The sequence below is a fragment of the Podarcis muralis genome, chromosome 18 (assembly GCF_964188315.1).
Source record: "Podarcis muralis chromosome 18, rPodMur119.hap1.1, whole genome shotgun sequence".
In the NCBI taxonomy this organism is placed as follows: Eukaryota; Metazoa; Chordata; class Lepidosauria; order Squamata; family Lacertidae; genus Podarcis; species Podarcis muralis.
Window position 1 is genome coordinate 2,463,804 of NC_135672.1, and position 26,969 is coordinate 2,490,772.

Consider the following 26,969-nt stretch of genomic DNA (forward strand, 5'->3'; position numbering starts at 1 on the left):
TCTCTTTCTCCTCTCTTCCCACCGTCAACTCTGGGGTCCTGTCTCTGCTAGCAGTCAGCCACCGAGGAGGACATTCCCAATGTCAAGGAGGACGAAGGAAAAGGCGAGGAGGAGACGACCGCAAGACGGCTGGATCTCCTCAGCCCTGACTGGGTAGGTGGCCGTGGCCTAAGTGGTGATTGGCAGAAGGGGAGGGGGGCATATCAATTGTAGGATGAGACTGTTGTTTCAGTTATGGGTGCCTTGAGTTTTAACGTTTGGTTGCGTTTTTTAATTGCTCGTTTTTTGCATCTTTTCCTTGCAGGTTCCAAGCATGTCACCATTTTCCAGTGTTTCCTCCCTGTCCTGCCTGGATTCCCTTTGGGACTCCCTCAATGAGGTACGTAGCAGACAGAGCAGGAGGGAAGCCCTGCTGAGCTGGAGAACCCTGAGGCTGGGGAGGAGGAGGAGGAGGAGGAGGAAGAAGAAGCCGGCTGGCCGGTCAGGCCACCTTCTGGACTGGTCGTGAGCAAGGGGGCAGGCAGGCAGGCAGGCAGGGGGCTGCTAAGGGTATGCTTGCTGCCCTACTTGTCCTGATGGACCAGCCCCCCATGGCGCCAGGGCTGTAGGGCTTCCCTGGCTAGCGACTCAATGTGGGTTCCTGTCTCATTCTGGGCTGCTCTCTTTCTCCCCTCTCCCCACCACCAATGCCACCACCTCTGGGGTCCTGTCTCTGCTGGCAGGCAGCCTCTGAAGTGGCTATCAAGGAGGAAGAGCACCAGGAAGTACCAGAGAGCCCCCCAGAGGAGGACGGGGAGGACAAGGAGGACAAGGAGGCCCTTTATTCGCCGTGCCCCCCACCTGGAGAACACCTGGAGGCAAGCATAATCGAGGTCAGACGAAACACACATTCATTCATGACATTTGAAAAGCTTCCCTGAACAGGGCTGTCTTCACATGTCTTCTAAAAGTCAAATAGTTGTTTATTTCTTTGACATCTGGCGGGAGGGCGTTCCACTGGGCGGGTGCCACCACCGAGAAGGCCCTCTGCCTGGTTCCCTGTAACTTCACTTATCGCAATAACTTCACTTATTTTGTATTTTTATGCTGTAAGCCGCCCTGACAGCTTCAGATGAAGGACGGCATACGGATTTAATCAATCAATTGTTTGATTGATTGATTAATGATTGCGGCATTTTCCCAGAATCTGGAGGTGAATTGTTTACTTTTCTCACAGGACTGCGAGGAAGAGAGGCCCCCGAAGACCCCCACTTGCCTGGGCTCCATCATCTCCCGGATTCGCAAGATCTTCAGAAGAGCGCTGCCGCCAGCACCACCAGTGCCACCAGAGCGACCCAGTACAAGAGGCAGCAGTGGGGCGCAGGGGGAAAGGAGGCCACTCTGCACGTGGCTCAGGCGCTGGATGCGGCAGCATCGCAGCTGTGTCCACCCTGAACCCAGATGAGGAGGAGTTGGGAAGCTTGCACCGATCCGCCCAGGGGGATTTTGCCACCCCCCCTGGGATGACACTCGGGGCGATACCCCCCCCCCACACCCCACCTTCCTCCGCCAGTGGTGGCAGGGGAAGTAGCACCTGGAGGCGCCCAAGTCCCTAAGGGACATTTCCTTTTTGTTGTCCTTGCACAGGTCTTAATCCTTGTGGTCCAAACTGGAGAGGAGGAATAAAAGATCTGAGCGCGGAGGCAAGCGGGGCGAGAAACCCAACCCCATGTGGCCCTACGCTGGCATCCCACACGGCCAGCCCATCCTAGAGCCCGACACCTTTTGAGATTGCGGAGCAGAACGGAGAAGACAGCGGGCAAAGGGTGGACGGCGAAGGAGAAGTGCGAGAGAACGACAGCGTCTACGGTGGCGGAGGAGAAAGAGAAGGCAGGACTGAGAGGGGAACGATCCTGGAAGGTGGCTTGAAAAGAAAGGGCAAAGACTCTCCTCCCTGAAAGAGAGGGGAGTGGTTGTGGGCGGGAACCCGAGCACCGCCCAGCAGGGGGCGTTGCCCCCTGCCTCCCACTCACCTGGCTGGCACTCACGCCCCCCCCCCGGTGGCCACCCAACCAGGTGCCGTGGTGGGGGCGTGTTCAGCAGCCTTTTGCTGCAGTGCCAGCCTTTCCCTGGCCTCATTCCTCATCGTCGTCCCGTCACGAGTCACCCACCCTCCACTCCCTTTTAGTTAGGGCTTAGGTCATTGGCCTTGCTATGGACCTTAGGTTGGTCGCCCTGGTTGCCTGGGGGGCCTGGTAGGAGTTTTTCCATTTGGCAATAGGCTTTTTGGTTTTTTCGCCTACCTCGTAGCAATCGTCACAACTTTTGTGGTATTGGTGGGTAGGTTAGGCATTGGAATAATGTGTTGTGGTGTGTCGAAGTGCTAGGTGTGGCCATCGCCTATGCCTTCAATTTTTAGGGGTATTCCGTTAAAGGAATCTGGCGGTCGTGTATTCTGTCTGATGCCTGCTTGGCGGGAGGCCATGGCACGACCCGCGGTGACAGCAGGGGTGAGCCTATAGTTGGATTAGCATCAACAGGTGATGAACGCCTGGTGAATAAACCCACTTGTTTCGATCCAATGCCTAAGCCAATACCTTTTCATTGCTGTAATCAATAAAGTTGTGGCCTTTTCTAGCCCATTAACCTTATATCACGTGTCCTTGTGTCTTCATTTCACTTCGTGGGGGTCGGGCCCTCAAACCACAATATGGCGTAGGAAAACTGCTAGCTCACGCTGCCCACGCCCAAAGGAGGAGGAGGAAGGAAAGGAGGAGAGCAAGCGAGCAAGAAGGGACAGCTAAAGAAAGAACTGAGAAAAGAGACAGTGAGACCTTCTGGGGGTCAAAGAAATTACCATAAGAAGGAAACTGAGAGTTTTTAGGTTGCGCTCCGCGGCAACCTGGAAGTAACAAAACGCATTATTTCCGGGTTTTGCCATTCGCGCATGCGCAAACGCTCAAAATGATGTCACGCACATGCGTGGAAGCAGCAAATCGCGACCAGCACACGTATCATTCATAAGCTCACTTCACATCATTTCATTCTCCTAAACTTTGTATATTAATAAATTGAGAAAATCATTTAAATTATCTTCCGTAGTCTGCTGGCTTAATTTCTGTATTGTGTAAACTCTGCTCCCTGTTCCAAAGAGTAGCAACTGACCTTAGCCAAGCCTTGACTGGAGTACAATGGATTTTATTGCGTTGTCCAGGATCTGAGACATTGTGCACTGATGTTGAGTGGATCACCAGATTACGAGTGAGCCAGCAACAAGTTTAGCATTGGAGGGAAGCAATGAGACGATGCCAGATAGTTGTATTCCCTGCCTGCCAAACCTTTTCAGAGGAGGCATCTTATGCTCAGTCAGGAAGGAAGAGCGAGAGGCCTCCTCCTCCAACTCAGGTTCCTCCCATTCAGGTCCTCCTCCTCCAACTCAGGTTCCTCCCATTCAGGTCCTCCTCCTCCAACTCAGGTTCCTCCCATTCAGGTCCTCCTCCTCCTACTCAGGTTCCTCCCATTCAGGTCCTCCTCCTCCAACTCAGGTTCCTCCCATTCAGGTCCTCCTCCTCCTACTCAGGTTCCTCCCATTCAGGTCCTCCTCCTCCTACTCAGGTTCCTCCCATTCAGGTCCTCCTCCTCCAACTCAGGTTCCTCCCATTCAGGTCCTCCTCCTCCTCCTCCTCAGGTTCCTCCCATTCAGGCCCCATTTATAGAGCAAAACCAAGATCAGATGGGAAGTGAAAATAATTGGCAGAACAGCCACTAATGAAGCATTTAGAATAGGTTAATTAGCCAAGATTGCACCCTACTTAAACTTTCAACACTTCAAATTGGTGGAAAGCTTACTAAGTTCTCAGTCTTATAGCAATTCAACCTGTAGAATTCCAATGAAGGGTGCAATATAAAATTAATTAGTAAAGGTCCTAAGAAAGCTGACTAGTTTATGTATGTATGCAACCACAGCAGCTAGAACTTTATATGCACAGAAATGGAAAGAGTTCCCCACCAAGGAGGAATGGCTTATGAAACTGGGGGAATATGCTGAAATGGTGAAATTACCTGCTAAAATGACCATCCAAAATGACCATCCAAAATGATGGATTGTTTAAGGAAGAATGGAGATCAGGGATATATTATCTGTCAAACCATCATCCATACATGAAGTCAAAGGCAGAGGATTATTGAAAGACGACATCGGGGCTTACATAATAAAAGCATATATATTTTAAAACATCTGATAAAAAGGAGTAATAAAAACAAACATCGAGAAAGGAGAGGTGGGGAGTCAAGAAGAAATTATGTATTTATTTTTACCAGTTGTATAAGAAGAAAGGTGTTTTGGAATATCTATGGAGACTTTATTAAATTTATTGTTATAAAAAATATATTTTCGTTAAGGATCCACCCAGATTCTTAGGAAGTTGAGGTAATTTGAGTCTGTTTTATTATTTTAACTTTTTGTATGTTCTGAAGTAAGTTTGTAAACTTTTTATGATTGTTACATAAAGCGCTTTGGGAGTTATTGGCCTAACCCTGTGGTACGTGGATTTTATGCAAGAGATGAAATGAGTAAGTAAGAAAGAAGTAAATATTAATAAATAAATGGATAAAGAATAATAAAACTGCTAGAATGCTAGCCTGGTGCCACGGGCTTGGCGCCTCAATGTGCCTGCTCTTTCTTACATATATTGCCCCCACCTCACTGAACCACCCTTAAAACCAATGCTAACTATCCCAGAGTATTCTGTAGGGCAGTGTTTCCCAACCGGTGTTCCGCGGCACACTACTGTGCCGCGAGACGTTGCCTGGTGTGCCGTGGGAGGGAGGCGGGCGAGTCGCACGGCGTCTCGGCGGCGGGCGGCAGCGAGCCCAGGAAGCGGCCCAGCCGGCCGGGGTCGCCCGCCTGCAGCAGCGCCTCGCACCCGCACGAGACCTGCTCCGCCGAGAAGCGGGCGAGCGCGGAGGATCTGGCGCGGCGGAGGCCAGCCCCGCGCTTGGAGAGGACGCAGCAGCCGTCGCCAAACCCGATCCTCCTCCTCCTGCTCCGCCGCCGTCCTCTGGCTCTCGGCCGGGAGGAGCCTGCGGCGACGGGGCGGGCGCCGAAGTTGGCAGAAGTTGGCGCGCCTCCTCGGCAGCGCCTTCGTCCTCCTCCTGCCTCTGCTCTCCTCCGGCGGCGGGGGCGCGCCGCCCTCCCCGGCCGGGGGGCTCGGCGGGGCCCGCGGGGAAGGAGGCCATGTTCGCGGCGCGCGGGATCGCGGCCCCCCTCGCCCGCCTCCGGCCCGCTCCCCTCCCCCTGCGTGCTGCCCTAGCCGTGCGAGTCTCCTCCCCCTGCGCCGCCGTCCCCTTTCCACATCCTAGGAGCCGCGGTCCGCCTACCGCCCCCGGGCCGCGGCGCGGCTCCCAGCCCGGGCTGGCCTCCGCCTCCTGGGACGCGCGCCCACCCCCGCGGCCCCCCAAACTTCGGAGCAACTCTCCAGACACTTCTCCCCCGCCTCGGTCTCCCTCCTTTCCACTTCTCTTCCCCCCTTCCTTCCCTCTTTCTTTCTCTTTCTCTCCCACCCGCCTTTCCTTCTATTAACTTTCCTTTCCCCTCCCTTCGTCCTTCCTACTTTTACTCCTGGGCTCCTCCCCCCTTTGCGCAGCCACAAATCAATCTCTCTCTCTTTTTTCCCCTCTCTCTCTTCTTTGCTCAGACGCAAAAAAGCGTCCGGACTGCTGTCCCCGCTGAAATGATACTTTAAAAAAGGAAGAACCAACTGGCTCTTATTTCTGTTTAAAGCAGTAGATCCCGAACTCTTTTGGCCCACTGCCCCCTTGGTTCCACATCCCCCAGTGTCCCCTATGCTTACTCTATAGAAAGCATTACAGGGGTTAACGCAGCTCGCTAAGGAAGATATTAATAGAATTCTGCATTTGGGGGGAGACCCTAACAGTCATCTACCATTACCTTCTATGCTGTTACTATTTTTTTCTTTTTTTTTTACATAAGTAAAAAGTGACCTTTCCCCATCTGGCATGGTGGTGTGCCTCGAGATTTTTTTCATGACACAAGTGTGCCTTTGCCCAAAAAAGGTTGGGAAACACTGCTGTAGGGGACCTGGGTGTGGGGGATAACCAGTGAGCTGGAGTCTCAAGCAGATGTTTTTCAAATAACAATAAAGATTTATTTTAAAACAAGGTAGTATAATACAAGTGGAGAAACTTAGGTTACTTCAATAATAATACGCTACTTCAATTCATTTTCAGAGGTTTCAGCTTTATAGTTTGGTTCCTTTCTAAGGCGGTACTTTCCTTCAGTTAAAGATAAAGGGACCCCTAACAGTTATGTCCAGTCGCGGACGACTCTGGGGTTGCGGCGCTCATCTCGCTTGGCCGAGGGAACCAGCATTTGTCCGCAGATCATGTGGCCAGCATGTCTGGGTCATGTGGCCAGCATGACTAAGCTGCTTCTGGCGAACCAGAGCAGCGCACGGAAACATCGTTTACCTTCCCACTGGAGCAGTACCTATTTATCTACTTGCACTCTGATGTTCTTTCAAACTGCTAGGTTGGCAGGAGCAGGGACCGAGCAGCGGGAGCTCACCCCGTCGTGGGGATTCGAACCACCGACCTGGGCAAGCCCTAGGCTCTGTGGTTTAGACCACAGCACCACCCGTGTCCCTCTTTTCCTTCAGTTACCCACCCCTTTAACAAATCCAGCTGCTGAGGGACTTTCAGTAACAGTCTTAAGGGTTCACCACACGCACCCTTCCTTCACTGGGTTTTGGAAGTCTCTTCTTTCCTCAGAAGAGTCTCTCCCCTCCAGACGAGTTTGAGACCTAAGTAGATCTCAGCTCCTACTTCTGTCTCAGCCTCAGTCTCCCAGCAAGATCTGGTCCTATTACTCCCGCAGGACACTACACTCAGACACTACACTCAGTCCTTCACTGTACAGTGGAGTGGACCTTTTCTCCAGAACCAACTCTGCCTCCTCAACCCTCGTTGTATTTCAACCTCACTCCTATCCTATCTCCCTACCTAACTCCCAACCTCCTTCCTCAACCAGCTCAACTCAACCAACCACACCACCCTCAACAGCCCAACTCCCTGTCTCACTCCAACGTCTCTCTTTTTAAACTCTCCCTCCAGGAACCTCAGCCAATCAGAGGCTGCCGTTCTTTCACCATTTCCTGGCAGGAGATAAAAGTAAAAAAGAAATACTTATGGAACCAACTTTTCCGTCACACCTGGCTTCTGCACATGCAATTGTTTACAAGTAGAGAAGTTTCTGCTCAAAGTCAAGGAGCAAGTTGGCTCCATGTGCAACAGAAGCTCTCCTTCCGCAGAACATGTCGAAGGGGAAGGGAGAGTCAAAAGTTCAGAGCAACCTTTCTCCCCTCCACCAACCCCAGAGAGCTTCCCTCTGTTGGAGAAGCCTTTCAAAGATGGGGTGGAAATTCACTTGAAATGGCTTCAAAGCCACCAAGGTGCTACTTCCCTTCCAGGGGAGAACCAGAAGAGAGCGGCAGGAATCAAGCAGCCCAGACCCACCCAAAGTGGCCAGACGGTGGGCTTGAGAAAACCCTCCCCATCGCAGGCTCCACCAGTCTCTGTCTCTAGAAGCTTCCAGGAAACAAGATCCCACCACCATGTATCCCGTTCACAGTACTGAGGATGGCATTTCTCAGCATTCTTCATTTATTCATTTTTATTTATTCATATTTATTCCTTTATTTATTGATGTACTGAATCTATATACCGCTCTCTCCCTGGAGGTCTCAGGGCGGTTCACAGAACAAAATCAAAATATAAAACCACAACATATATAATCAAAATAAAAACAACACCCCAATAATGTCCCCCCCGAACCCCCACATTTTAAAAGGGCTTAGGATGCCCGGGATTCAAGGCTGGGACTCCTTCATCTGGCTGTTGTCCATCCCTGACCTTCCCACCTCTTCTTAAAAACCTCCAATGAATCATAGAATGGGAGACTTGGAAAGGGACCCCAAGGTCCTCTAGTCCAACCCTCTGCAATGCTAAATCATCCCTAACAGATGGCCATCCAAACTCTGCTTCAAAACCTCCAAGGAAGGAGAGTCCATGGTCAGATCCAGCTCCTTCTTTGGTCCTTGGGAGCAAAGTTCAGGCCAAACTTCCAACTCCCAAACACACCCCTTGACTTCTGTGCACCATGTTTTTCTCCAGCTCTGCACCTGCTGCTTGAGCCATTCAAGACTCCAGAAAGTTTTTGTGATGAAACTTATTCCACTTGGAATAATCAAAATTATAGTCTTCTCATCTTCTGAAAGCTCAGGAGATATTTCTGTAGATTGCATGAGCCTCGGAAAGCAACATGACAATATTAATTGCACTGTGTCTGGGGGGAAAAAGTTGGTGCAGAGAATATTTCCTGTGATGGAGACAGACCGAGTGAAGATGCAGAGCTGGAGAAAGAGGGAGGTGCCTGCCTTGTGCTTCCAAGCTCAGAAGGTAGAGTTGAAAACCACCCAGATTGGGAAAGCCCACCCAGTCTGGTCTTGCAAGAGTCTTTGGGTTCTTCTGCTTTGCCTCCTTGGCAGGTAAGAGGAGGAGGAGGCAGAGCCAGAATGAGATCCCTGCTCCTTCTGTTGCTGCTTCTGCTGCTCATGATGTCCTTTGGAGTCTGCAAGAACCACAAGGCGAAATGCCCCTTGAATCTGGTCAGGGATCAAACGGATGCTCGCAATTACTACCGGCCTGGACACTTTCTCATCAGTGGGATCATCTCTCCAAAACGCTTTGTTGAGGAAACGCCATACAACTTTTCTCAGACACCCTTCGCCAGGACTGAAGTGTATGCACTTATCTGCAGATGGTTTCATGGTCCTCCACTCCTTATAATGGTTCCTGTTTATCAAGGAAATAGCCCCTTTCTCAGGGCTGGGGAGCCAAGGGCTGGTGTTGCAGGACTACCCTGCCCTGACCATTGGGCTTGCTGTTGGAGGAGCTGGGAGCTGGGGAGGGGTGTCTAGTAAAAGATTCTAGTAAAGGGAGGTGTGCTCATTCGTGTAGTTTCTGATCCAGAATATGGACAAAATTATAATTTTACCACACAGTCAAACCTGCAAGCCACCAGGCCCCATATGTAAGTAAAAGGGGACTGAGGTATTTGGTGCTTCTCTTCTGTCAATAAAATGGTCTCTTACCTACCTATAGTCTAGCCCCTTGGAAGAAGCCAAAGACCACTGCAAGAAAAGCAGCCTTTGCAGCAACTTCCCAGTATATCACAATTTTTGAGGGGCGCCTTCATTTCTTACTCATAAAACCACAGTAGAATAGAATCATAGAGTGGTAGAGATGGAAGGGACCCAGAGGAATCTCACCTGAAGCATCCATGACACATGGTCACCTTCGGAGGGAGTCCGTTCCACTGTTGAACAGCTCTGTGTGCTTCAAAGGTGCTGTAATGGAGCAGAGATTTCCAAATTCTTCCTCTATGCTAGACAGGAAAAGATTTGATGTCAATGCAGAAGGATGGAAAAACAAAGAAACAAACAAATATTAATCTTTGTGGATCATATAATGTCCCCACCCCCATTCATACGAATGCCAGTTGCACTCTGTTTAAAGGGTTCATTTATTGCAGGGAGGCACCTAGGTTCTACTGGCACATGTTGTCTTTCCTGTTCACCATCCAAGAGATCAACCAGGATCTCAGGCTCTTACCCAACATCACCCTGGGCTACAACATCTATGAGAACTATTTTGATGCAAGGATGACTTCGGACGCCATGCTAGAGCTGCTTGCAGGCAGTGGATGCAATATTCCCAATTATCACTGTGGAGAACAGAATCAGCTGCTGGCTGTTCTTGAAAGAAGCAACACTTTCATCTCAAGAGTGATTTCAGCCTTGTCAGGCATCTACAAAATCCCACAGGTAAGTAGTGGGAGAGCATGGAAGCACAGAGAATTCCAACTGTGTAAAATTCTATTTTCTCTTGGGAGGGGTCAAGTGAGGATATTTTTCAAAATGGGAAAATCCTGAGCTATGGATTCAACATCCCTTTTTCAAAACTGAGCCTTTACCAACTTGGCACCTCCAGATGTTTCCGACTAAAACTCCCATCAGCCTCAGCCAGCAGAGATTTAGATATCAGGCAATTCAGATGATTAAATACCCATTATGCTGAAAGTAAAATAAATTGCTGATCTTTTGCTTTCCTTGCTAGATCAGTTATGGCTTCACTTCCCAGGTTCTCGAAGGTAAAACCCTGTTCCCTTTTGTCTACCGGATGAGTCCCAAAGAGGAAAGTCAGTACCCGGGGATTGTTGAATTGCTCCTGCATTTTGGATGGACGTGGATTGGCCTCTTCACTCCAGACAATGACAGTGGAGAAAGATTTGTGAGCGCTGTGAAACCTCTGCTGCTCAGCAAAGGGATCTGCATTGCTTTATCAAAAAGAGTACCAGAAAATGATCCAGGTCAATTTATCAGGCCTGGGGAACCTTTTTTCCTACGGAGACAAGTTGGGGTATTTGTTTCCTATATAACCAATGCACTAGGTATCATAATACTCCTGTCAATAAACATGGTATATGAGAAGGAAATAGGGGCAAAAGTCTGGATCACAACATCTTTGCTAGAAATCAGAAATGGCTTTTACATCCCTCCAAATTTATTCCAGCACCTCCATGGTTCTCTGTCCTTTGCAATTCAGACCGGAATAAGGAGCAGCAAAGGTGACAAATTGCAGTTCAATCTTAGGGATTATTTCAATCAAGCATTTCAGTGTTCATATTCAAAGCATTTGTTGTCCGTGAAAGGCAGGATAAGATGCAAAGAGGAGGAGAAACTGGAGCCATTATCCCAAGGGGTGCATGAGAGAGCCCTGTCTCTAGACATCTATGGCACTTACATCCATGTTCAAGCTGTGGCTCAGGCCTTGCATGCTTTGCTGATGGTGGAGGAAGGAGAGCAATGGGGACCCCAAAGGCTACAGCCGTGGCAGGTATTTCCTTCCCCTTTTTGCAAACTGCAGTCCACACAGATGCTGATCTTGACTGGGGATAGACCTGCAACATATCATAATTACTATTAGTATTAGTAATAGTAGCAGACCGCCCAACATTTCTCTGATGAAAATAGGGACATACCATCTGTCCCTATACAGATACTGTTGATACCTAGGGCTTTTTTACTGGGGGGTCGGGACTCACTCAAACTCAGTTCTGGCACCTCTCAGGCGGGTACCATTGCCATTCTCAGAGGGAGGTGTTCATGGTGATTTCCGGCACCCTTTTTGCTAGAAATATATCACTGTTTATACCCCACACATCTTTTTGGCTTGCCTCAGCACTCTGGGCAGCTCCCAAAATAAAGAAATTCATACTAAAATATAAAACATATTAAAATTCCCGATACAGGATTGGACGGCTTGCGGGTTGGATAACTCCACATCTGCCAACTTTTCTCCAATGAAGAAAAGGAAAAGTGGGACATTCCGGGATCAAATGAAAAACTGACTCTAATCCAGGGACATCCCTGGAAAATTGGGGCACTTGCAGGGTCTGTAGTAATAAAAATGGCTGAATAGGTATTCCAGTCTACATGAGATACACCCAGGCCCCAAATCATAAGAGGTTGAAGTGAGTAGGACTGAGATATCCATCTTGGCTTCCAGGTTTCTCAGTGCTGGTGCTTTCCCCTGTCATTCCAGCTTCACCCTTTCTTGAGAGAAATTCGGTGTCTGAATACTTCCAGAGGCAGGCTGTGCTTGGATGAGAACTGGGAGCTGCCAGCGGACTTTGATATTGTGAACTGGGTGATCTCTCCCAATAAGTCTTGTGTCGTTATTGGGAATATAAGGAGAGAGACGTCTGCTAGCATCCTCCTCCAACTCAGGTTCCTCCAATTCAGGTCCCCATTATAGAGCAAAGCCAAGATCAAAAGGGCAAGTAAAAATAATTTACAGATCAGCCACTGACAAAGCATTTATATTAATTAGTCAAGATTGCATCCTACCTAAACTTTCATCACTTCAAATTGGTGGAAACTCTCATTCTTATTACAATTCAACTTGTAGCATTCCAATGAAGGGTGCTATATAAATTTAAGCTGGGAGCAGCCTCTGGCTTGACTTATTTCATTATTCTTACTAATATTAATAAGTAATAAAGTATGAATTTGGGGGGAGGGGAATACATTACATTAGTGTCCAGTCATTGCATTTCTATAGGATACTTCATTTCAATCAATCAATCAATCAATCAAATCTTTATTACAGTAGTAGACCAGCATCAGTAGAGTGGGGTACAATCATTTTCAGTCTGTAAAACGTTTCGGAAAGCGAAAAAGTATTTAACACAAAGTATATATAAAAGTCTAAAAGACGCTAAAAGAAGGGTTTGGGAGCATTAAACAGATGTGGAAGAGCATAAAAGGTTAGTATATAAAGACTATGGCCACCAATTTACAGAGCACTCTGATATGAGTGTTCATTAAATCTAGCACAGGGGTCTGCAACCTTTAAGACAAAAAGAGCCACTTGGACCCGTTTCCGAAGAAAAAACAACAACTGGGAGCCGCAAAACCATTGCGACATTTAAAACAAATATAACACTGTGAACGGCTTACCGTGCTTGACTATTTCCTGAGCGGCTACAAAACTAGCATATGTTGTGGAATTTGCAGACTTCACCCAATTCTTGAAATTATTTTTGCTCCTATCAACCTTCCTCATAAGTTCTGCAATGGCTTTTCGTCTCTCATCTCCATCTGGATATTTTTCAGCAAAGGCTGTGTGTTTATTCTGGAAATGTCTTGCAATATTTGACTTTTTGTTGTTTGCAAATTTCTCACCACATATTAAGCATACTGGTAAACCAGTCTTGTCAGTAGAGAAGGCAAATGATTCTGTCCATGTATCATTAGACATTCTGTTTTCTTCAGAAATTTTTCTTTTCTTGCCTTTATCCATGGCTGGGCTACCGGGGGTCCAAAAGAGGGACGCAACTAGAAATCAGAGGGCCCCATAGCAAAATTTGCTATGCCCAATAATCAATGCCCCAAAATGCCATAGAAAATTAATCAGGGCCCCAGTGTACCATAAATCATAATCAGTGCCTGATGTAAATAATAATTAATAATGAGGGCCCAATGTCATCCTCGTCATTTTAAAATAACTTTTTTGACACTTTTTGATTATTTTTTTGTTTGACCCCTCAGAATTACTCCTCCTCATAGAAATAAAGGTTAAATTAACAAGTTACCTTTTTTTGAGTGTGTGTTCTTCACTCCCCTTCAAAACAGTGACCAGCTTACATGCCCCCTTTCAATGCAGCCTGCTTACAGCCCTCAACCAAAATGGCCGCTCCCGCGACTCCCACGTGCGCCCACAAAGATGGCGCCGACGGTTTCCCCTTATCGGTGCCCTTTAAAGAAATGGCCGCCGCAGCTTCAACCCACGCCTAGAGGAGGCTAGAGAGGGAGGAAAGCGGGGGGCGGGGGGGAGGAAAGCAGCGAGGACGGCGGAGAAGGACTGCCGGGAGTGGAATCCCACACACCGCGAGGGGAAGGAAGGGAGAGGGTGCGAGCTGGAACGGGGCAAAGAGGGCGGTCCGATTGGCGGGCAGGGTTGCAGGCACGCCCGGGGATTCCCCTGTTCTCGCGGGGGCAAAAGGCCAGCCCCCGCGAATGGAGTGTGGGAGGGGTTAGCTCGCAACCCCCTCTCCTCTCTAGCTCGGAAATGGCTTTGCAGAACATGCGCCTCCTCCCCTCGCCTCCGCCCCGGAGCCACGGCAAAGGCGTTAAAGAGCCGCATGCGGCTCCGGAGCCGCAGGTTGCCGACCCCTGGGTTAGGCCGTACCTCGTTCCAGGTGTACAGAGAGATGTCGACCTGGATATGCCAAGGTGGTTCTAGAAGAAAAGCCCGTTTGCTGCTATGCTTGTGCTCGGTGTGCGGAAGGGACCTTCTCCGCCCAGGAAGGTGGGTGACTCCAAGGGGGAAGGTATTTCTGGAGAGAGTAAACACAGGGCAGTAATCCAGTCTCACCCACTTTTTGTGAGATTTCTGCAGACATTGGGGAATGTGGATTCTTCCTCGACATCCATAGGATTAATCAACTTTATTACATCCAGGAAGGGAGTTGAAAGGAGTAGTCATAAGGAAGAAATCTCTGGGGTTGAAAGTGGGCAGCTGTGAGAGGAATGCCCATAAAGCATTCTTTCTTTATTTTTTATACCAAGTCACACCAAAAAGGAAATCATGTTGACATTTATAAAGAGTAATGGACAGGTGATGCAAACCAGCAAATTTTTAATAGCAAAAGCACAATAAAAAATGAACAATACTTCATATGAAAATTATTACAATATAATCAATGGACTGTTTTGATCTCACTACTATGAACATTGCATGGAAGCAACAGAAAACTGCATTTCAAATGTCAAGTTAAAGAGCTGTTTCTTCAGGATTAGGCAGGACCAAACAATGCAGTTAACAGAAGTGGAGTGCTCATTGCTACTCAGTTTATCCTACATCACAATTTTGCTTTACCTATTTTAACATTCTTATTTACTGAAGTCCACCACAGAGTTTTTCAAAACGTAAAAGAGAACAGATCATTAGGGATGTAACTGATGCTGCAGCCACTCTTTTTCCACTTCCTCAGATGCAGAACATTGCACCAAATGCTCAGAAGATCAGTATCCAAACAAGGACAGAAATCAATGTGTCCGCAAGATTATCATCTTCCTGGCTTATGAAGAATATTTGGGAATGGTGTTAGCTTCCGTTACCCTCTTCTTATCTATAACTGCAGGCATTGTGTTGGGAATCTTCATTAAATACAAGGAAACTCCCATAGTCAAAGCCAACAACCGGGACCTCTCCTACATCCTCCTCGTCTCCCTCCTGCTTTTCTTTTTGTCCTCCTTCCTCTTCATCGGGCGCCCAAGGAAAGAGACCTGCCTTCTCCGACAAACGGCCTTCAGCATCATCTTCTCAGCTGCTGTTTCTTCTGTCTTGGCAAAGACCATCACGGTGGTGAGGAGATGGCTGGGCAAGAGTCTGGCCAACTCCATTGTCATCTCCTGTTCTGGGGGGCAAGTTCTCATCTGCACCAATTGGCTGGGCTCTTCTCCCCCATTCCCAGAGCCCGACATGCTCTCCCAGCTGGAAGAGATCATCCTGCAATGCAACGAAGGGTCTGTGGCCATGTTTTACGTTGCCCTCGGCTCCCTGGGCTTCTTGGCTGCCACCTGCTTCACGGTGGCTTTCCTAGCCAGGAAGCTGCCTGGCTCCTTCAACGAAGCCAAGCTGATCACCTTCAGCATGCTGGTCTTCTGCAGCGTTTGGGTCTCTTTTGTGCCCACCTACCTGAGCACCAAGGGCAAGTACATGGTGGCCGTGCAGATCTTCTCTATGTTGGCCTCCAGTGCTGGGCTTCTGGGCTGCATCTTCCTTCCCAAGTGCTACATGATTGTGCTGAGGCCTGATCTGAACACCAAGGAGCACCTGACAACCAGAAATTAAGGGAACACCTGATTCTTAAAATATTCCATGTTCCCGATGCCCAGAAGTGCATAAAGGAAACACAGCTACTCATCTATGTTGCTTATTCTCCACCTCTGACAGACATTGTGTTCATTCTTAGCCCAGGTTTTAGGAAGTCCTGTTGACATGAACCGTAAGATGGGAGGAAATGTTTTGCTACCTTGGTTGTCCAAGGACTACAATGAGTCCTGGTCTACTGCCCTTAGTTTGTAAAGTTTTATCATTTAATCATTTTTTGCTTTGAGAAGTTATATTTATCTCACAACAAGATAGGCTGGAGGGAGAGAGGAGTTAGGTTTCTGAGTCTGTTTGCTTTGTCATGACTGCCTATTAACCATATAAATTCTTATATTCAACAATACCATTTGGTTATGCCAGTTCTATGTATTCCATTTTCTATGCTCCATTTCCCACATTTATGCGCTATCATTCATAAGCTCACTTTACATCATTTCGTTCTCCTAAGCTATGTATAATAAACTGAGAAATTCATTTAAGACATCTTCCGTAGTCTGTTGGTTTAATTTCTGTATTGTGTAAGCTCTGCTCCCTGTTCCAAAGAGTAGCAACTGACCTTAGCCAAGCCTTGACTGCGGTCCAATGAATTTTATTGCACTGGCCAGGGTTAGGGGCGGGCAAGAGGGAAGAGAGTGGAGAGGGAACTCCGGCGCTCACGGGAGTGGCAGGCCGCCTACGCCAATCTGGACGAGTCATTGTGAAAGGAGGTGGGGAGAGTAGAGCTGGGGAAGGCAATGGGTCACGAAAGGCAGCAGTGGAAAGCGGGGAGAGCTGGGGCGAGGTATATTATTATTATATTATATTATATTATATTATATTATATTATATTATATTATATTATAATTATTACATTGGGACACGGGTGGTGCTGTGGGTCAAACCACAGAGCCTAGGGCTTGCCGATCAGAAGGTCGGCAGTTGGAATCCCCGCGACGGGGTGAGCTCCTGTTGTTTGGTCCCAGCTCCTACCAACCTAGCAGTTCGAAAGCAAGTCAGAGTGCAAGTAGATAAATAGGTACCACTCCGGCGGGAAGGTAAACGGCATTTCCGTGTACTGCTCTGGTTTGCCAGAATGAGCATGCTGGCCACATGACCCAGAAGCTGTACGCCGGCTCCCTCGGCCAGTAAAGCAAGATGAGCGCCGCAACCCCAGAGTCGGCTACGACTGGACCTAAGGGTCAGGGGTCCCTATTATATTATTATATTATATTATATTATATTATATTATATTGTATTATATTATATTATATATTACATATTACTGTATTTTACCATGTAGAACATGCCCCTGTGTATAAGACAACCCCTATTTTTGGGAACTGAAAATTAAGAAAAAGGGGAGGGTCCCATTTTACTCGTCTCATACACGGAAAAGTACGATATATTATATTATGTTATGTTATGTTGTGTTATGTTATGTTATGGTATGTTTTATGTTATTATGCAGAGTGATTCATAATGCAGTATACAGTTCCAACACAATATAAAAGAGAATATAATATATCTCATGTTACCTGTGACAGAATTGTAGGGGAATGTTTAAAGTATTTTAGAAACAGTCAGAGATGTTCTATGTGTGCACCCTTTGTCACACAACACACATCACAATCGAAAATGCCGTTGCACAACAAACTCCGTTTTGCTGAATTCAAGAACACAAAACGCCTTCTCCACTCCAGACGCCGCCATTTCGCCTGACTAGTCACGTGACACGCGCACTCTCACCTCCATCACTTCCCTCAGTCGCGGAAGACAAACTGTATCAGTACATCTACCTCACGGTTCGCAGCTGTTTTCCGTGTCGGCGCCTGTCTTACAGGATCTGGAAAATGTATATTTCATTATGAATCACCCTGTATTATATTATTTCGGTGTCCAATCACTGCATTACTATAGGATTTTTCATTTCAATCAATCAAATCTTTATTACGGTAGTAGACCAGCATCAGTAGGGTGGGGTACAGTCATTTCCAAACTGTAAAACGTAAAGCTAAAAAGTATTAAAACACAAAGTATACATAAAAGTCTAAAAGAAGCGAAAAGAGGGGTTTCGGAGCATTAAACAGATGTGGAAGAGCATAAAAGGTTAGTATATAAAAGACTCTGGCCCTCCATTTCCAGGGCACTCTGAGATGAGTGTTCATGAAATCTAGTGTCACAACAACCACCATTTCTTTCTACCCCACCATCTGGCTTGGTTTCCCCAGCCACTCAGGGCGGCTCCCAATAGAATATGAAAAACACGATAAATACATCAAACATTGCAAACTTCCCTGAACAGGGCTACCTTCAGGTGTCTTCTAAAAGTCAGGTAGTCGTTTCTTTCCTTGACATCGGCTGGGAGGGCGCCACCACCAAGAAGGCCCTCTGCCTGGTTCCCTCTTTGTGGCGCAGGTCATCATCCGATGAATTGGGAGCGTCATTTATTTCTGTGTTCATAATTAAAGAAAACGTGCATTTTAAAAGTATTGCACCTTGATTGTAATATTAAGCATGCACTTAAAATTACTACTCATAACAATGAATAAGTGATTGCAATGCACACAGAGCTAATCAGTATAAATATGTGTGAACAATGTTCTTAAAAACATTTGTTAACCAAGTCTAATATTACTATCTTGTTGTGATTATTGTTACTTTTATTGCTACTAATCCCAGTGGCTTACAAGACTGAGCTCCATTCTGCCTTGGTCAGACGCCACCTGGAATACTGTGTCCAGTTCTGGGCACCACAATTTAAGAAGGATGTTGACCAATGGGAAGAAACCCCTCCAGAGAGATGCTGGCTCAGAGAGCCCCCTGAGCTTAGACTACGAAGCCTCTGAGGGCGTGCAGAGTGCAAATCCCCCAGGGGCCCCTCTCTCTCCCAGGCTCACCTGGGGGCCCTGCCCCTGCCAGCCTCTCCGGCCTCTGAGGGCGTGCAGAGTGCAGATCCCCCCAGGGGCCCCCCTCTCTCCCGGGCTCACCTGGGGGCCCTGTCCCTGCCAGCCTCTCCGGCCTCTGAGGGCGTGCAGAGTGCAAATCCCCCCAGGGGCCCCTCTCTCTCCCGGGGGCCCTGCCCCTGCCAGCCTCTCCGGCCTCTGAGGGCGTGCAGAGTGCAAATCCCCCCAGGGGCCCCTCTCTCTCCTGGGGGCCCTGCCCCTGCCAGCCTCTCCGGCCTCTGAGGGCGTGCAGAGTGCAAATCCCCCCAGGGGCCCCTCTCTCTCCCGGGCTCACCTGGGGGCCCTGCCCCTGCCAGCCTCTCCGGCCTCTGAGGGCGTGCAGAGTGCAAATCCCCCCAGGGGCCCCTCTCTCTCCCGGGCTCACCTGGGGGCCCGGCCCCTGCCAGCCTCTCTGGCCTCTGAGGGCGTGCAGAGTGCAGATCCCCCCAGGCGCCCCTCTCTCTCCCGGGCTCACCTGGGGGCCCTGCCCCTGCCAGCCTCTCCGGCCTCTGAGGGCGTGCAGAGTGCAAATCCCCCAGGGGCCCCTCTCTCTCCCGGGCTCACCTGGGGGCCCTGCCCCTGCCAGCCTCTCTGGCCTCTGAGGGCGTGCAGAGTGCATATCCCCCCAGGGGCCCCTCTCTCTCCTGGGCTCACCTGGGGGCCCTGCCCCTGCCAGCCTCTCCAGCCTCTGAGGGCGTGCAGAGTGCAAATCCCCCCAGGGGCCCCTCTCCCTCTTGGTGGTCCGGCCCCTGCCAGCCTCTCTGGCCTCTGAGGGCGTGCAGAGTGCAAATCCCCCCAGGGGCCCCTCTCTCTCCTGGGCTCACCTGGGGGCCCTGCCCCTGCCAGCCTCTCCGGCCTCTGAGGGCGTGCAGAGTGCAAATCCCCCTAGGGGCCCCTCTCTCTCCCGGGCTCACCTGGGGTCCCTGCCCCTGCCAGCCTCTCTGGCCTCTGAGGGCGTGCAGAGTGCAGATCCCCCAGGGGCCCCTCTCTCTCCCGGGCTCACCTGGGGGCCGCGTCCCTGCCAGCCTCTCCGGCCTCTGAGGGCGTGCAGAGTGCAGTTCCCCCCAGGGGCCCCTCTCTCTCCTGGGCTCACCTGGGGGCCCTGCCCCTGCCAGCCTCTCCGGCCTCTGAGGGCGTGCAGAGTGCAGATCCCCCCAGGGGCCCCTCTCTCTCCTGGGCTCACCTGGGGGCCCTGCCCCTGCCAGCCTCTCCGGCCTCTGAGGGCGTGCAGAGTGCAGATCCCCCCAGGGGCCCCTCTCTCTCCCGGGCTCACCTGGGGGCCCTGCCCCTGCCAGCCTCTCCGGCCTCTGAGGGCGTGCAGAGTGCAAATCCCCCCAGGGGCCCCTCTCTCTCCCGGGCTCACCTGGGGGCCCTGCCCCTGCCAGCCTCTCCGGCCTCTGAGGGCGTGCAGAGTGCAGATCCCCCCAGGGGCCCCTCTCTCTCCTGGGGGCCCTGCCCCTGCCAGCCTCTCCGGCCTCTGAGGGCGTGCAGAGTGCAGATCCCCCCAGGGGCCCCTCTCTCTCCTGGGGGCCCTGCCCCTGCCAGCCTCTCGGCCTCTGAGGGCATGCAGAGTGCAGATCCCCCCAGGGGCCCCTCTCTCTCCCTGGCTCACCTGGGGCCCCTCCCCCTTCCAGCCTCTCCGGCCTCTGAGGGCGTGCAGAGTGCAGACCCCACCCAGGGGCCCCTCTCTCTCCCGGGCTCACCTGGGGGCCCTGCCCCTGCCAGCCTCCCCGGCCTCTGAGGGCGTGCAGAGTGCAGATCCCCCCAGGGGCCCCTCTCTCTCCCAGGCTCACCTGGGGGCCCCGTCCCTGCCGGCCTCTCCGGCCTCTGAGGGCGTGCAGAGTGCAGATCCGCCCCAGGGGCCCCTCTCTCTCCCGGGCTCACCTGGGGGCCCCGTCCCTGCCAGCCTCTCCGGCCTCTGAGGGCGTGCAGAGTGCAAATCCCCCCAGGGGCCCCTCTCTCTCCCGGGCTCACCTGGGGGCCCTGCCCCTGCCAGCCTCTCCGGCCTCTGAGGGCGTGCAGAGTGCAGATCCCCCCAGGGGCCCCTCTCTCTCCCGGGCTCACCTGGGGGCCCTCCCCCTGCCAGCCTCTCCGGCCTCTGAGGGCGTGCAGAGTGCAGATCCCCCCAGGGGCCCCTCTCTCTCCTGGGCTCACCTGGGGGCCCTCCCCCTGCCAGCCTCTCCGGCCTCTGAGGGCGTGCAGAGTGCAGATCCCCCCAGGGGCCCCTCTCTCTCCCGGGCTCACCTGGGGGCCCTCCCCCTGCCAGCCTCTCCGGCCTCTGAGGGCGTGCAGAGTGCAGATCCCCCCAGGGGCCCCTCTCTCTCCCGGGCTCACCTGGGGCCCCTCCCCCTTCCAGCCTCTCTGGCCTCTGAGGGCGTGCAGAGTGCAAATCCCCCCAGGGGCCCCTCTCTCTCCCGGGCTCACCTGGGGGCCCTGCCCCTGCCAGCCTCTCCGGCCTCTGAGGGCGTGCAGAGTGCAGATCCCCCAGGGGCCCCTCTCTCTCCCGGGCTCACCTGGGGCCCCTCCCCCTTCCAGCCTCTCTGGCCTCTGAGGGCGTGCAGAGTGCAAATCCCCCCAGGGGCCCCTCTCTCTCCCTGGCTCACCTGGGGCCCCTCCCCCTGCCAGCCTCTCCGGCCTCTGAGGGCGTGCAGAGTGCAAATCCCCCCAGGGGCCCCTCTCTCTCCCTGGCTCACCTGGGGGCCCTGCCCCTGCCAGCCTCTCCGGCCTCTGAGGGCGTGCAGAGTGCAGATCCCCCCAGGGGCCCCTCTCTCTCCCGGGCTCACCTGGGGGCCCTGCCCCTGCCAGCCTCTCCGGCCTCTGAGGGCGTGCAGAGTGCAGATCCCCCCAGGGGCCCCTCTCTCTCCTGGGCTCACCTGGGGGCCCTGCCCCTGCCAGCCTCTCCGGCCTCTGAGGGCGTGCAGAGTGCAGATCCCCCCAGGGGCCCCTCTCTCTCCCGGGCTCACCTGGGGCCCCTCCCCCTTCCAGCCTCTCTGGCCTCTGAGGGCGTGCAGAGTGCAAATCCCCCCAGGGGCCCCTCTCTCTCCTGGGCTCACCTGGGGGCCCTGCCCCTGCCAGCCTCTCCGGCCTCTGAGGGCGTGCAGAGTGCAGATCCCCCCAGGGGCCCCCCTCTCTCCCGGGCTCACCTGGGGGCCCTGCCCTTGCCAGGCTCTCCGGCCTCTGAGGGCGTGCAGAGTGCAGATCCCCCCAGGGGCCCCTCTCTCTCCTGGGGGCCCTGCCCCTGCCAGCCTCTCTGGCCTCTGAGGGCGTGCAGAGTGCAGATCCCCCCAGGGGCCCCTCTCTCTCCTGGGGGCCCTGCCCCTGCCAGCCTCCCTGGCCTCTGAGGGCGTGCAGAGTGCAGATCCCCCCAGGGGCCCCTCTCTCTCCTGGGGGCCCTGCCCCTGCCAGCCTCTCCGGCCTCTGAGGGCGTGCAGAGTGCAGATCCCCCCAGGGGCCCCTCTCTCTCCAGGGCTCACCTGGGGGCCCTGCCCCTTCCAGCCTCTCTGGCCTCTGAGGGCGTGCAGAGTGCAGATCCCCCCAGGGGCCCCTCTCTCTCCAGGGCTCACCTGGGGGCCCTGCCCCTGCCAGCCTCCACGGCCTCTGAGGGCGTGCAGAGTGCAGATCCCCCAGGGGCCCCTCTCTCTCCGGGGCTCACCTGGGGGCCCTGCCCCTGCCAGCCTCTCTGGCCTCTGAGGGCGTGCAGAGTGCAGATCCCCCCAGGGGCCCCTCTCTCCTGGGCTCACCTGGGGCCCCTGCCCCTGCCAGCCTCTCTGGCCTCTGAGGGCGTGCAGAGTGCAAATCCCCCCAGGGGCCCCTCTCTCTCCCGGGCTCACCTGGGGGCCCTGCCCCTGCCAGCCTCTCCGGCCTCTGAGGGCGTGCAGAGTGCAGATCCCCCCAGGGGCCCCTCTCTCTCCCGGGCTCACCTGGGGGCCCTGCCCCTGCCAGCCTCTCCGGCCTCTGAGGGCGTGCAGAGTGCAGATCCCCCCAGGGGCCCCTCTCTCTCCTGGGGGCCCTGCCCCTGCCAGCCTCTCCGGCCTCTGAGGGCGTGCAGAGTGCAGATCCCCCCAGGGGCCCCTCTCTCTCCCGGGCTCACCTGGGGGCCCTGCCCCTGCCAGCCTCTCCGGCCTCTGAGGGCGTGCAGAGTGCAAATCCCCCCAGGGGCCCCTCTCTCTCCTGGGGGCCCTGCCCCTGCCAGCCTCTCTGGCCTCTGAGGGCGTGCAGAGTGCAATTCCCCCCAGGGGCCCCTCTCTCTCCCGGGCTCACCTGGGGGCCCTCCCCCTGCCAGCCTCTCCGGCCTCTGAGGGCGTGCAGAGTGCAAATCCCCCCAGGGGCCCCTCTCTCTCCTGGGGGCCCTGCCCCTGCCAGCCTCTCTGGCCTCTGAGGGCGTGCAGAGTGCAAATCCCCCCAGGGGCCCCTCTCTCTCCCGGGCTCACCTGGGGGCCCTGCCCCTGCCAGCCTCTCCGGCCTCTGAGGGCGTGCAGAGTGCAGATCCCCCAGGGGCCCCTCTCTCTCCTGGGGGCCCTGCCCCTGCCAGCCTCTCCAGCCTCTGAGGGCGTGCAGAGTGCAGATCCCCCCAGGGGCCCCTCTCTCTCCTGGGGGCCCTGCCCCTGCCAGCCTCTCCAGCCTCTGAGGGCGTGCAGAGTGCAAATCCCCCCAGGGGCCCCTCTCTCTCCTGGGGGCCCTATCCCTGCCAGCCTCTCCGGCCTCTGAGGGCGTGCAGAGTGCAAATCCCCCCAGGGGCCCCTCTCTCTCCTGGTGGCCCTATCCCTGCCAGCCTCTCTGGCCTCTGAGGGCGTGCAGAGTGCAGATCCCCCCAGGGGCCCCTCTCTCTCCTGGGCTCACCTGGGGGCCCTCCCCCTGCCAGCCTCTCCGGCCTCTGAGGGCGTGCAGAGTGCAGATCCCCCCAGGGGCCCCTCTCTCTCCTGGGCTCACCTGGGGGCCCTCCCCCTGCCAGCCTCTCCGGCCTCTGAGGGCGTGCAGAGTGCAGATCCCCCCAGGGGCCCCTCTCTCTCCTGGGCTCACCTGGGGGCCCTCCCCCTGCCAGCCTCTCCGGCCTCTGAGGGCGTGCAGAGTGCAGATCCCCCCAGGGGCCCCTCTCTCTCCTGGGGGCCCTGCCCCTGCCAGCCTCTCTGGCCCTTGGGGGACTCTGGCAGGCGCTGGTGTCCCTGGAGGACGAGGAGGGTCACTTGGCCGGGCCTTTCTCTGCCCTCGGAGGGGAAGGGGCCACCTTCCAAAGGCCCTGCAACTCCCGCCAGCCTCTGCCAGCCTGGTCCACACTGGGAGGGGGGGCAGACTTCCCAGCATGCACTGCCAGCTCTGCCAGGCCAATGGTCGATTCCCAGCCTCAATAAATTTGAAATTTGCTGGTTTTTCCAGTGTATAACCAAATCAATCAATCTCAAGGTGTCTTTTGTTCGGTTTCACTATTTAGCTTTATGGATAAATTAACCTCTATTAGCTTTCATTTCCCTCACGTCCTTCTTCCCAGCATGCTTTGCTGCCCCTTCTTCTCACAAACAAGGGTCCTGTGTCCTATAATTGAAATTTACCGTTTTTCCAGTGTATAACTGAATGAATAAATCCCAAGATGTCTTCTGTTAGGCTTCACTTATTAGCTTTATTGATAAATTATCCTTTATTCGGTTTCATTTCCCTCACGTCCTTCTTCCCAGCATGCTTTGCTGCCCCTTCTTCTCACAAACAAGGGTCCTGTTTCCTGTAATTGAAATTTACCCTTTTTCCCGTGTATAACTGAATGAATAAATCCCAAGATGTCTCTTGTTCGGTTTCACTCATTAGCTTTATTGATAAATTATCCTTTATTAGGTTTCATTTCATTTCCCTCACGTCCTTCTTCCCAGCATGCTTTGCTGCCCCTTCTTCTCACAAACAAGGATCCTGTTTCCTGTAATTGAAATTTACCCTTTTTCCAATGTATAACTAAATAAATAAGCCCCAAGGTGTCTTCTGTTAGGCTTCACTTATTAGCTTTATTGATAAATTATCCTTTATTAGGTTTCATTTCATTTCCCTCACGTCCTTCTTCCCAGCATGCTTTGCTGCCCCTTCTTCTCACAAACAAGGGTCCTGTTTCTTATCATTTTATTTTTCTCTTATTCTTCCATTTAAACTTGATGGAGGGGCAGAGCGATGGAGAAAGAGAGAAGGCTTTTCCTCACAGCCTTTCCCTCGCCCTTCCCAGGCTGCCCTGCGCAACCTTCCTCCTGGCCTGCTAATAAACTAATAACAACCAATTATTATACTCATAAACCCCCATAACCCAGGAAGTCGCGAAGAGACCTCGTCCTTTTCCTCATGCCCTGGGAGGCACCTAGAACGGCTTCCCCCTTTTCCCGACGTCCCACGGCTCCTGCGCCCTGGACAACAGAGGCCAAAATGGCGCTGGCCACCCGCCAGTTGTTTTACCTGCAATTTAGAGCTCCCAAAATGCTTTAAATGCATGTTGTGGCTGTGATTTTTATAGTGCTTTTAATATTCTGTTGGGAGCCGCCCAGAGTGGCCTGGGAAACCATTATTATTATTATTATTATTATTATTATTATTATTATTATTATTATTATTATTATTATTATTTCACCGCCTTGATTGCAATGAAACCTAAAGCAGACCCATTGAAATGCAATTCTTAACTTCGTTTCGGGTTTACACCAACCATTCTTCTTTTCGCAGTTGAGACGTTATTTCTGACCATTCACTTTGGTCTGATTGGTACCTGATTGATAAACTCACTCTTTAACGTCATCTGAATCTCTGTAACCCGACGTTAAGAAATGGCATGTAAACTAGAACTAACGAGGGGAATCCCATTTCAGACTCCATTGCCATTTTCTTTGAAGATTTATTCAGCAGGGAATCAGGTCAACGGAGAAGAGGAATCAGAGTTCTGTGGCGCAAAACTATGCCCTCGGCTCCCTGGGCTTCTTGGCTGCCACCTGCTTCACGGTGGCTTTCCTAGCCAGGAAGCTGCCCGGCTCCTTCAACGAAGCCAAGCTGATCACCTTCAGCATGCTGGTCTTCTGCAGCGTTTGGGTCTCTTTTGTGCCCACCTCCCTGAGCACCAAGGGCAAGGACATGGTGGCCGTGCAGATCTTCTCTATGTTGGCCTCCAGTGCTGGGCTTCTGGGCTGCATCTTCCTTCCCAAGTGCTCCATAATTGTGCTGAGGCCTGATCTGAACATAAAGGAGCACCTGACAACCAGAAATTAAGGGGACACCTGATTCTTAAAATAGTCCATGTTCCCGATGCCCAGAAGTGCATAAAGGAAACACACTTGCTCATCCATGTTGCTCCTTCTTCATCTGTGAAAGAGATTGTGTTCCTTCTTAGCCCAGGTTTTGTGTAGTCCTGTTGACATGAACCGTAAGATGGGAGGAAATGTTTTGCTACCTTGCTTTGCCAAGGACTACAATGAGTCCTGGTCTACTGCCCTTAGTTTGTAAAGTTTTATCATTTAATCATTTTTTGCTTTGAGAAGTTATATTTATCTCACAACAAGATAGGCTGGAGGGAGAGAGGAGTTAGGTCTTTGAGTGTGATTCCTTTGTCCTAACTACCTATTAACCATATCAATTCTGATATTCAACAATAGTTTCTAGTTATGTCATTTCTATTTATTGAATTTTCTCCATTTTCTACATGTATGCTGTATCATTCATAAGTACACTTCACGTCATTTTGTTCTCCTATGCTTTGTATATCAATAAACTGAGAAATTCATTTAAGACATCTTCCGTAGTCTGTTGGTTTAATTTCTGTATTGTGTAAGCTCTGCTCTCTGTTCCAAAAAGTAGCAACTGACCTTAGCCAAGCCTTGACTGGAGACCAATGGGTTTTATTACACTGGCCTGGATGTGACATGTTGTGCACTGATGTTGAGTGGATCACCAGATTACGAGTGAGCAAGCAACAAGTTTAGCATTGGAGGAAAGCAATGAGACGATGCCAGATAAGTTGTATTCCCTGCCTGCCAAACCTTTTAAGAGGAGGCATCTTATGCTCAGTCAGGAAGGAATAGGGAGAGGCCTCCGCCTCCAACTCAGGTTCCTCCCATTCACGTCCCCATTATAGAGCAAAGCCAAGATCAAAAGGGCAAGTAAAAATAATTTACAGATCAGCCACTGACAAAGCATTTATATTAATTAGTCAAGATTGCATCCTACCTAAACTTTCATCACTTCAAATTGGTGGAAACTCTCATTCTTATTACGATTCAACTTGTAGCATTCCAATGAAGGGTGCTATATAAATTTAAGCTGGGAGCAGCCTCTGGCTTGACTTATTTCATTATTCTTACTAATATTAATAAGTAATAAAGTATGAATTTGGGGGGAGGGGAATACATTACATTAGTGTCCAGTCATTGCATTTCTATAGGATACTTCATTTCAATCAATCAATCAATCAATCAATCAATCAATCAAATCTTTATTACAGTAGTAGACCAGCATCAGTAGAGTGGGGTACAATCATTTTCAGTCTGTAAAACGTTTCGGAAAGCGAAAAAGTATTTAACA

At 51.8% G+C, this 26,969-nt stretch overlaps 1 long non-coding RNA gene across 1 annotated transcript; it reads right to left on the minus strand.

The window, feature by feature from the left end:
* Positions 1–9,326: 9,326 nt before the first annotated feature.
* LOC144326086 (uncharacterized) lies at positions 9,327–17,420 on the minus strand. Its single transcript, XR_013391235.1, has 3 exons — positions 17,242–17,420; positions 10,861–11,017; positions 9,327–9,442 (listed from the first exon to the last, which is right to left on the minus strand). It is a non-coding gene; the product is annotated as an uncharacterized LOC144326086 (long non-coding RNA).
* Positions 17,421–26,969: the final 9,549 nt, after the last annotated feature.